Raw genomic sequence first — 12465 nt, forward strand, 5'->3', positions numbered from 1 at the left:
CAGGCTCCCGAACTCGAAATACATGATTTACAGTTCTCTGTGTTAGAGGAATGCACATTTATTATATTATTCTTTCAAATAACACGTTTCACAAGTTACTTCACTTTCAATGTGTAATTTCACATCATCACTAACAATCATCTTGTTCCGATAGGAAAATAACCCCCTCCTGCAAAAAAAAAAAAAAAAAAACCTGACCGTAGCGAAAGGGCGTGAACCTTCTTTAGGCGATTAATCGGGTCCAATATTTCAATAAGTTTCTGTACACAAATATTTCAGTAAAAGAGGAGAATTTATTCAAACTTTCTGAATACCTATTTATGGGCGAAATTTGGTTCCCTTGGAACTTTTTAAGAGTTTGAAGGGCCACCATTTTGACATTTTCATCTGATTATTCTGGTTAACGAACTCATCAAGGTATTTCAACAATTAATGTTTGTGCCAAGTTTCGTCTCAATCCGCTGAAAATTAGGGTGGTTATGGCATTCACAAATAGCGTTATATATATACAAATAGATAGATAAGTAGACACACAGAGGGAGAGAGAGAAAGTGTTTTTCTCCCTTCTTGCACATGTGGTGCGTCAGAGCTAAACCGGGCCCCTTTGCAAAACGTATTGACCAACCTAACCTAAACACAAACGTCTAACTTGCTAACGTAGAAACGTGGTCGGGAGGTGTAAGGCATGTAGAAATTGTATTTTTAATAACCATGAGTATGGTCCACTTCCATGTTTTTCTTTTTACTTTTTGCAGCTACATCGGAACGTTCAATTTTTATTCTTCACTAATTGCAAATGGCGTTTACATTCAAAATATGAGGAATTTTGGTGGCATTTGTTCGGATATTCTTCTCTTTGGAAATAAAGAAAAGAATAAAAGCAATACGCAAAGACAAAAAGTATTATCAGTACTAAACATTACCAATAATAATTGCTACGAAAAACTAAATACGACCTCTTTTACCATCTCTCATGAGTTGTATGTATTATTATCAAAATTTTTAAAATGTCGTCGCTTAAGATTCGAACTGGCGACCTTTGCATTTGTAAGCCAGCACCTTAACCACTACACCAAGATCATGGCATGGTGATCGTTTAGTTGTCGGCGTATTTGTTGTATTTGTGTTTTATGTTTCCACTTCGACAATTTTTACTCTTTTTTTGTAAGTTTAACAGCTGTTTCTGGCTTTCTCTTTCGGTGTCGTCCTTTATTTACACAATGCACTATTCGTATTCACAGCTTGTGCCCCTCTGCAATGTCTTATTCAGATTAAGCTTTTCTTTTTGCCCCTCAGTAAACATTTGATTGATTTAATTCTCATACTCTCCACGGATGGAGCGCAGGAATGCCAGACTCGAAAAATAGGTGTACATTTACTTTCCTGACAGATCATACATTCCAATGTACCTCGAGGAACATTCTTTACACATGATCAGTATGTACTTGTGTTGGGTGGGAAGTTGCAGCACAGGTATCGAAACATGGCCAAAATATATTATAGGTGGGTTGGTGCTGCTTTTATGGTGTAAAGTAGAAGATGATCTCTCGAACATAATGCAAAAAGATTTGAATTCGAATATTTTCGACGCGTTTTAGCTAGAAATTTGAAAATGAAATGAAATGAAATCTTTGAGTTTTACGTCCCACGGTTATGCCGGTTAGGCTAAAGGAGACGGTGATGATGAGTAATGAATGAAATGATGGAATGAAGAAAGTGGGAGAAAACGGGAGAACCCCGGGAAAACCCACGCACACGAGCTAGAAATTTGAAGGGCGAAACACATCGTTTCTTGTTTCATGTAAGATCCTTCCCGCAAAGTATATTCACTCTCGTAACTCAAGTTGTTTTCGAGATATGAACATTTTTTTTTATTTTCCAATTTTCAACAATAATATTGAAATTTGAAGGAATTTGAAGTTGATTTTCGGGCCAAAGTTTTCTTTGGATATGAGGTACCTTTGGTATACATATCACAAATTCGTGTAAACACTTTTCACCACCTTATCCAGCTATACCCTTTCTCAAAGTAATTAAGTGGTCAGGAAATGTGAAATTATAGTGCTCATCCACTGCTTCCATATTTTTGTGCCGCCAACAGCGTTTGCTTATCTGAAGTACTAATGACCTACCTTGTTTTTGTTGATGTTCATCATCATCGTCTTCTTCATAATCATCATTGCTGACAAGAATTTCCACTGGTACACTATAGTCTTCTACATCCACAGTTTCGCGATCATCAGCTCCTTTCTCCAAAATCCTGCTCCCAAGAGCACCAGTCAATGCGGAGTTATCCTCTACATCATCGTCCAAATCACAATCCTCAATATCTGATACACCCTCTTCCTAGAGAACTACAATATTCTCGGATGTTACTCGCCTCGACATAATCTAAAAACGAAACAAAAAAGAGGAATTTCAAATTAACAATTAGATTGACCTTGTAAGGTCTTAATAGTATATTACAAAAGTAATGTATTACGATCATTAATTCAGTCAAAATTTCATTTAGAGGAGCGCATATTGGCATGGTTGTATAGATTACTGACTACAAAGAGTAGGTAGTAAATAATACGTGTCTAGGGAAATGCATCAAAAAACTAAAATTTTGTCTACTTACTTCTGAAAAAAAGAGGAAAGTTTCCGCGGTTTTTTTTTTGTACATTTTTGAACAAAAAAATTCTTTATTGAAAATCAATTTTAATCAAGTACATATTGACCATTATTATCTATGACTTTTTGCCATTTTTCAAGTAGCTTCATAATTCCATCGCTGTACAACTTCTGTGGTTTATCGTCGAATAACTTGCAGTGGCAGACTGGGAGTATAAGGGCCCACCCGAAGAATGATGCTTAAGGGCCTTGTTAAATACCGAGTTGGTCTGGAGTCTGGACTGCCCTTTTAGGAATGAACCCTTAGCTGGAGACTTGTATGGTCAAACTTCGCCAGGCCCGCAACCAGCCACAGAGGTTTGGGGGGGGCATTAATATCTTAGGGGAGGCAAGTCATCAAAAAATCTCTTACAAATATCTAAATTGTGCTTTTTTAATTAATAATATAATTTTGTATTGAGGTCTGGATGGACCAAGAAAAGTTTAGGGGGCCAGGCCCCAAGCCCCCCCTCTGTTTGCGGGCCTGTCTCCACGAAATGTAAAGTTGTGTATAGGTATCTATAGCAAAGTATTAGTTCGCTTTATTTCTTACAGTCTGAAAATCTTTGCAATGTTTTGCTTTCTTCTGTGCATGCGCCTTCAAAGCAGCGACTGTTTATCCCTTTGGGGATCCCATGGTACAATTTGTACCATACGGGATGTTTCATGGTACATTGCGTTATAACTCTCCTATTTGAGCTTTTTCGTCTGTTTTTTTTTTCTGTTTTTCAAGTCCAGAGGCATTGTAGAAGACATTATGTATGGTTTCACACCTTCCTGCGTCGAGACATAGGTGATGACGTCATAAGTCTAAAATTTATATTTTCCTGTAATACTTTTTGGGGGGTTTATGTAAAGTATTTTCGGCGGGCTTATTTTTGCACGTAGAAGATTGAAATTTTGCACAAACATGCAGTCCACCAAGTAGTATTTACCAGATTTTTTTCAGATTTCTGCGTTAAAACAGGGGGGGGGGGATCCAGAGGGTCAAAAAGTTGAAAAAAGGGATATTTTTACCTAAAAATCCCTTTCTTTGCGATTTTCCCGCCTTAGATACATAATGGAGACAAGTGAATGGTACCGCCTGAAAGGCAGTTCTATTCTGAAGAGAATGATGTGCGACACATGGCCCTAGGGTAATTAGGGAAGTGTCAGGGAATTTTTACCAAAATATACTTCTGTATAGGGGAATTTTGGACATTTTCGGTATTATTTTTTGCGGGCTTATTATTGCACGTAGAAGATTGAAATTGTGCCCAAACATTCAGCCCACCGAGTAGTATCTACCAGATTTTTTTCAGATTTCTGCGTTAAAACAGGGGAGTACAGAGGGGCTAAACGTTGAAAAAGGGAAATTTTTACCAAAAATCCCTTTCACGGGATTTTCCCGCCTTAGATACATGATGGGGACAAGTGAATGGTACTGCCTAAAAGGCAGTACTATTCTGAAGAGAATGATGGGCGAAACATGACCCTAGGTTAATCAGGGATGTCTCAGGGAATGTTTAAAAATGTCCCTCTGTATACGGGAATATGGAACATTGTCGGTATATATATATATATTTTTTTTTTGGCGGGCTTACTTTTGCACCTGGAAAATTGGAATTGTGCATAAACATTCAGCCCACCGAGTAGTATTTACCAGATTTTTTTCAGATCTCTGCGTTAAAACAGGGGGGTCCAGGGGGACTAAAAGTTGAAAAAAGGATATTTAGACCCAAAAAATCCCGTTTTTCCTCATTTTCCCGCCTTAGATACATGATGGAGACAGGTGAGTCATACCGCCTGAAAGAGTATGAAAGGCAGTTCTAAGCTGAAGAGAATGATGGGCGAAACATGACCCTAGGGTAATTAGGAATGTCTCAGGAATTTTTTTTTTTTTTTTTTTACCTGAGATAATGGTGTTTTACGGTAATTTGGGGCATGGTGGAAATTCTTCATAAAATTTCTCCCGCACTTGGTATTCAAGATAGAAACTTGAAATTTGGCACATACATTCAGTATACCAAGTACTAATTATCAGATTTTTTTTATATGGCTACGTTCACACAGGCCGCTCCAGAGGGGCCCAAAATACGAGAAAAAATTTTCCCTCCGAAATTTTCCATTTGACATCATTTTTCCCGCTTCTGGTATATGGTATGAGCATGCAAGTGGTATCATTTGAAAGCCAGCTCCATTCTGAAGAGAATGAGGTATGAACCATGATCCTAGGATAAATAGTGACGATGAAGTAGCTGCTTGACTGAAAGTGTAAAAAATAGCCCAAAAAACCAGGTGCCGGAAAGGGTTATATTAAAGAAAATCTAAATTTGATACCACTGTATCTTCAAAATTATGGGGAATTTAATTTTCATGAATGGTACATGCAAATGAGTGAATAAATTATAACAAAATAATTTATTGCTTAAAATAATTGTATATCTTTGTAGATTTGTTTACATAATATATAATGAAGAACATTGAGTAACCATCCATTTATAGAGGTGAGAAGAAAGAAAGTAACATTTTGAAAACACTGAGGGCCTAATCCTGAGTCGTTTTGATGTATGATTAGCGTCATACTACAGGCCTGAGTATTGCAGGAAACACATGTTAGTCGAACTCTTTAGTATGCCACTAATCACGCTTCAGAACGACTCTGCGTAAGGCCCAGAAAGTTTAGGGAGACAGTTTTAAAACAAGCTGATAAAGTACGCTGAATTTGGTAAGAAATAACTTCTTATTGACTTCTTAACATTAATCAAATTGGAACATTACTATAATATATTAGTATTGCAGCCTAAAATATTTTTTTTACTAACCCCCGGTAGGAGTCACACTCTCAAAATCAAAAAAGAAGAACGGAACGAACAGCACGAACTTTTGATTTTAAAAAATCGCATACTTATTGACTACATAGAGCTGAGTAGATTCATATACACTTTTCGCCCATATTAATGAAGCAGTTTGGCGATAATTTTGACATGGTAACAGTTTTTAATACACGGCCGGTTGACAGTTTGAAGAATGGATACACCCTTTTTCCCGCATATTAATGACACAGAAGAAATACGATAATGTATACACCTGCGGCCGGATATTGTAAATGGACTAGAGAACATGACACATAATAAATGTTTTCCGGTGAAAGAAATGTTAATTGGACAAGCAGAATACAGAAAGACCTTTCGGAAATAAAATATGCAAATCACACACGTAGGACAATCTAATATATTGTTGGATTCATTAATATGCATCACATGTAACGCGGCAGCTGATGTTGCTCGTCGGAATGAGTGAAAGGAAGCGCTGGAACGTTCGAGATCTTTTTTTAAGCTTATTATTGTTGGAATAGGGGAAAGAACACTCTCGAAACTTCTGGAAAGATTTAAGGGTATATAAATACTGATGCATTTGCATGATGTGTACATTTACAAAGACGACTGCAGGAATAACACGTGTTAAGTTTGCGAAGAAGATATTTTACTACTAGGAGAGACTGGAAGATTGGTAAGTACGAACTTTGTAGTTTTCTTGTATTATACTTGTTTATTTTTATATAGGAAAGGGACATATTGTAATTGTTGGGAGTAAAAGGGGACGGAAATGTTTGTTTTATCGGAAATTGATTGCGGATTTTCCGGCATTGAAAATGATATGATTTGGTGTACTTTTATGGAATTATAACATGACTAAGATATAGTATAATGTAATATGGAGGGTAGAGGGAATCAACATTATTGATTGCACCGGAAATCGAATGAGTATTCTCCCAGGTGGAGAACCGTACGCTAAATTTTATGCTTGCAGTGTGAACTTGTTACTTATATATATAGTTATGAATTGTGTAAGACATAACAGGAAGTTAACAGAATCCGTATTGGGAATCGAACCAGCACTCTTCCACGTGAAAAACCGTACGATAAACCTTTTGCTTAGCAGGTGTTGTTACTTGTATGTAGCTATGAATAGTGTAAGACGTATAACTGGTATTTAGAAAGTATATGGTAAGAAGGAAGTTTTATTGAGTAGGGAGCAATGACACTGCCGGAACTCGAACCAGGGTTGTCCCACATGGAGAACCGTACGCTTGCTTGCACTGTAGACTTTTCAGTTATAAATGGTATATTTTTACTGTGTATGAACAAACTTATATTGGATAGGTAGTTAGCAGAATCTGCACCGCGAATCGAACCATGGCTTTCTCACATGCAAAGCCAATATGGTTGGGAAAGTTAGTGCTACGTTGAATATCATATTTGTAATTTGAAAAGTCGTAATACGGTAACTAATTACAGTTTTTTCTTTTCTGTTTTAGGTGCTGAAGCAAATAATAAGTGATAGAACCGACAAAAAGCAGAGAGCGACGAAAGACAAAGTCGGTTCTATCACTTATTATTTGCTTTCAGTTCTGGTTCGTATGTCCTGTCCCAAAATTCATCGATGGAGCTAATTCGTGACAAGAATTGATCGCCGTCCTGTTGCCAGCGTTCAAGGTGGTCGGAGAATATTGCATAGCGCATCCACATTTGAACTTTCGTCATTGCATGCGGTACCATTGGATGCGATTTTGCGTAGTTGAAGCTCATTACTCAATTATCCTGTGGATGGTGCGTTTCTCGATGCCACTTGCCTTCGCCAACTCCAGTAGCGTCCATTGTCTTCATCCAGGAGCTGCTCGATGGGGGCATGTGCCACGTCGGTCCGCACACTTACAGGTCGTCCCGAACGTTGCTCATCACTGGTCGGCACACGCACTTGCTGAAACTTAACTACCCACCGTGCTACTGTCCGGTATAGTAGAGCATTATTCCCAAGGGCTTCCACTAATTCACTGTGACATTCCATCGCATTTCTCCCTCTGAGAATAGCTATTTTGATGTAAGGGTGCTGCTCAACATGGGTTACTTCCATCTCGCACGACACTCACCAACTGACTGATTTCACAGCCCTCGCTGTGCTACTACCAGTTATCACAGAGCCATCTGTTGTTCTGAATACACACTATGCCTGCAGAACTTTGACACGACACATAGAAGTTTGTGATCCGCTCACATATCTGCAAGAAAAAAAATAGTTGCCATGACTTTTGCCCCAACCCTCGTACAATAAAAGCTTCTGCGCATGTATAAAACACATTTTTTCCCTTACATTTAATAAAGTGTTCTATGCATTTTGCGTCTTATATTACAATCAAATATTTTATTCGAATTCTCTGTTTAATAATATGTTTCAAGGCAATACAAAATAAATCTTTTCCAAGAAACAATTCGTTAATATAACATCATGATGTATGTTCTATTATTTTTCCAAATATACTCCATAAACTTATATTCCATTATAATAAAATACATAAATGGAAAAATATATTTGTTTTATTGTTATTGGCAATATATTCTACACTCTAATTCAATATAAAAATCTTTTACTCACACTAAGGTTACTTTTAACGTACTTTCGTACATTCTTCTTGTACATTTTTTACACCATATCAGTATATTTCCCAAAATCTTTTTCTAGTAAAATTTTTAATAGAGTGGGCCTGTATTCAAAGTCACACACAAGATCTCGGAAACGTCCAATAAAGTTCCATGTAATCAAAAACAAATGTCCATGCTTTTCTCTGTAAATTGATAATAATTCTTTACGAACCTCAACTTTTGTTATGGTTTCTATAGCTTTCCGTTCAAGAGATTCCGTATCCAACATCAAACAATCATACTTTAACTGTCCACCTTCCAAAAAACCGCATGCAATACAAATACATATATCGTCTGGTTTCCAGTATATTATACATTTTTATACAATCCAATGATGTACGTTCCACAGTACACTCACATGGAAAATTCAAAAATTCTTCCAACTCCCAATTCCGCACCGAGGAATTACTCACTGTTGGTGAAGGTGTAGGTGAAGGTGAAGGTAGGATATTCTTCTATTTCGTTTTCAACATCAAATAACGGGAAAACTTCTCTTTCTACTGGCGGAGGTTGCGGGCTCACCACCGGTTGGGATAAAATCTCTGTTCCCTGCAAAGATGAGAATTCTGTAAAATCACTTTCACCTCTTGTACTAAGATCCAACGGTTTCAGTGAATCCATGTTTTTTTAACCCAATCTATAACTCCTTTTCACTAAAAACCCACTATATTTCAACAGCAAACAATTCAGGAAAATAAGGTTTGTTCTCCAGTGTTTCTATTAAGTTTTTTATTTCCTTCACCACCTAAAACAATAAAAAAATTAAGAATTAGTTATTTGCTGTATTACGACTTCCAATTACAAAATATTGTATTGTATTGTATTTATTTCTTTTGTATGAACTTACAAGTACGAGGAATGTCCTCAAGTAAGTGTAACATGCGTCATATGTACAAAAAATTTACATGAGTAAAATAAAGTAATATTACCTTGTCATGATATTTACGTACTCCTCAATCGTATAACAAGAATTTTCTAATAGAAATAATTTTAACTTTTGTCTGAACCTTTTCATATATTCTTCATACTTTATATCAATAGGCAACATGTTATACAACTTAACACCACCATAACTTACACTTTTTTGATACATTGTTGACCGGTGATTATACAAATGAAAATCATTCTTATTTCGCGTATTATGATTATGTACATCCTTATTTGTTACGAATGCCGATGAGTGTTCTTTCAAATACAAAAAGAGACGATACAAATATAAACTATCCAGAGGAAGTATATTGACCTCCTTAAACAAATGTCTACAAGAAAAATTTGGCTTCTTATCACAAAGTATTCTTATGGCTTTCTTCTGAATTTTGAAAACATTAAATCTCTGACTTGAATTTCCCCAGAACATGATACCATATTGCAAGATAGAGTTAAAACACGAATGGTACAAGGTTTTAGCTAATTTTAAATTTACCTTCTTTCTAATAATCCTTAGTGCATAACATATTCTATTTAATTTATTAATAACTGACTCTATATGAAATTCCCATGTCATGTTATGATCTATAGTAAGACCTAAAAACGAACAGTGTGTTGTATAGTTAATTTTATTTTGGTTCAGATATAGGTTAGGGTATATTGGTTTACTGCCCTTATGAAAATTTATAGCAATGGATTTTTCAACACTAACAAAGATATTATTGTTCTTCATCCAAAGAGATACTTCACTTAGTGTTTGCCTAGCATTCTGTTCCAATAATTTTTCAGTTTTTCCACTCACTAGTAGAGTGGTATCGTCAGCGAAAATGGTGACATCTGCCGAAGATACGTTTTTTTCAAAATCATTAATATATAAAAGGAAGAGCAATGGCCCTAGAATAGATCCTGTGGAATTCCGTGTTTTATGTATAATTCATCTGATAAATAGCTTTCTACAATGTTATTATTCTTATGCGTTATTTCTACGACCTGCCTACGATTTTTTAAGTACGAACTAAACCAGTCCCTTGCTTTACCACGTATTCCACACTTCTCCAGTTTGTTCAAAAGTAAACTGTGTTGTACTGTATCGAAAGCTTTAGACAAATCAAGAAAGATTCCTATACAGTTTTCTTTCTTATCTACAATATTTCTTACTTTCTCAATGAAATTAAATATTGCCGTGTTTGCAGATCGAACTTTAAGGAAGCCATGTTGTTTTGTAGAGATAACATTTTCTTTCAATAAAAAAATAATTACCCTGTTATACATAATTTTTTCCAAAACTTTTCCAACGACAGGTAGGAGAGATATTGGTCAGTAGTTATTTATGTTTTGCTTTTCACCTTTCTTAAACAAGGGCTTAACTTTCGCAATTTTTAACTTTTCTGGATACTCGCCATTTATAAGTGATATATTTGCTAAATGACAAAGTGGCTTTGTCACCTGATTGAAACATCTTTTCAATAAATTATCTGAGATTTCATCAATTCCAGCTGTATTTTTGTTTTTGAAAGATCTTATTATATTTGCTATTTCATCTTCTGATACTGGCTGTAGAAAGATTGTTTTTCACATTTATTTGAACTTTGTTTAAAATTATTTACAGTAACTACTTTGTGGCCATTCTGTTTACATTTATTTACTTTATCATCATCCATAATTTTTGCGACAACATTTATAAAAAAGTTATTAAATATTTCTGCTTTTTCCCTTGGGTCTGATACACTGTTCCCTTCATGTATTATTGTATCCACATATGGTGTCTCTTTGCCACCATTTAGTTCTTTATTTATAATGTCCCACATGGTTTTAGTTTTATTCAATGCATAAGCAAGTTTAAGTTGGTAGTAGTTCCTTTTAGTCGTTCTAATTAGTTCCTTGTACCTTTTTTTTAAATTGTTTATAGTAGGACTTTGCACAACGTGTTTTAAAAACCTTACTAACTTTATGTAAATTTATGTTTGTAGCACTTGCTTTTAGTACTTCAGGAGTAACCCATTGTCCCTTCTTCTGGGATTTTAACACGAGTTTCATTTTAGGAAAAGCTATATCAAAATAGTAAGCAAAAAATTTTATGAATTCATTATATATATATCTTTTGCGTTGTTTAATGAAAGTACACCTTCCCATGTTTCGTGACTAAGTAAATAATTGAAATAATTGATATTCTGATTACTGAATACCCTTGTAACTTTGAACGTTTTTACACTATATTTCTTACACTTTTGAGTTACAGAGAAGCGTTTATCACATATTTCAGCAATCTGAGCTTCATGATCAGAAAATCCGGTACTAATCACTTGCGCCCTTGAGCTCAAGTGGTCACAGTTTAGAATTATCTGATCTAGTGCTGATATACTGGTTGGAGTTATCCTAGTAGGTTTATTTACTAAATGTTTTAAATTAAACGTACCCAATAATGTTTTTATCTTTACATCAATATCTTTCAAAAAATCCATATTTAGATCTCCTACTACTACTGGGCTGTATTTAGTACAACTATAATGTGAGAGTATTACTTCTAAGTTACGCACAAAAATTTCCACTTCACTATCCGGTGTCCTATATATACAGATTATTACAATTTTTTCCACTGGGAGCTCCAAAATACAACATTCAAAATTTTTTTCATCGTTTATATGTTTAAACTTAGTGCATTTTTTAAATTTTAAACTATGTTTTACAAAAATGCTTGAACCACCCCTTGTTTTCTTTTCTCGACAGAAACTACTTGCTAGCTTGAAATTTGGTAAATTTATAGCTTCTATATTGTTTTGTGCACACCAATGTTCGGTTATACAAATAATATCTACATCTTTCAGAATTTCCGTCAACAAAATTTCCATCGTTAATTGTTTCCCAATGGAAAACCCATGTACATTTTGATGAAAGATACGTAAGCCTACTCGCTGTGTTAAATTTATCCTTGAACTAAAAAAGAAGTGCTCTCATCCACATTCTTCTTACTTTGAGTTACTTCCCAAGGTATTGGCAACGCTGCTTGAGACCTAGATTTATTACTCATATCACTGTTAATTACATCACAAATTTCATTGCTTAACAATTCTTTTCCCCTTTTATTTAAATGCAAACCATGCCTTGTGAACATTTCTCTACCAAATTTACTTACATCTACCATTTTCACATTTCTGAAGCGTTTACACAAAGATTGCAGCTTCATGTTAGTGACCTTAGTAGCTTGATTTATACATGATTCTTCCATAAGGTCATACCTATTTGGAATATTTACTACCACTACTTTACAAATAGTGGAGTGTTGGTGTCTGATGAAGAGGACGTTAGGTCCTTGAAACTGTAACACATTGTAAGTATAGTTTTTAATATATTTCATTCTGCTCTGGTCAGAACTGTGTTTTATTTGTTAAGCTACTTATCCAGAGCTATGGCGTTTGTTCATTAC

At 35.3% G+C, this 12465-nt stretch overlaps 1 protein-coding gene across 3 annotated transcripts in view; it reads right to left on the minus strand.

Moving 5' to 3' along the window:
* The window catches only part of LOC145673497 (uncharacterized), a 136418-nt gene that overhangs the window by 67094 nt on the left and 56859 nt on the right, over positions 1-12465 (minus strand). For 2 of the 3 annotated variants that reach the window (XM_081743260.1, XM_081743259.1), the window contains exon 2: positions 2133-2391. The exons of the other annotated variant lie outside the window; for it this stretch is intronic. The gene's annotated coding sequence lies outside the window, so the exon portion shown is untranslated. The remainder of the gene's footprint in view (positions 1-2132; positions 2392-12465) is intronic. 3 annotated transcript variants of the gene reach the window in all.

This window comes from Thermobia domestica, chromosome 16 (assembly GCF_964235325.1).
Source record: "Thermobia domestica chromosome 16, izTheDome1.hap1.1, whole genome shotgun sequence".
Lineage (NCBI taxonomy): Eukaryota > Metazoa > Arthropoda > Insecta > Zygentoma > Lepismatidae > Thermobia > Thermobia domestica.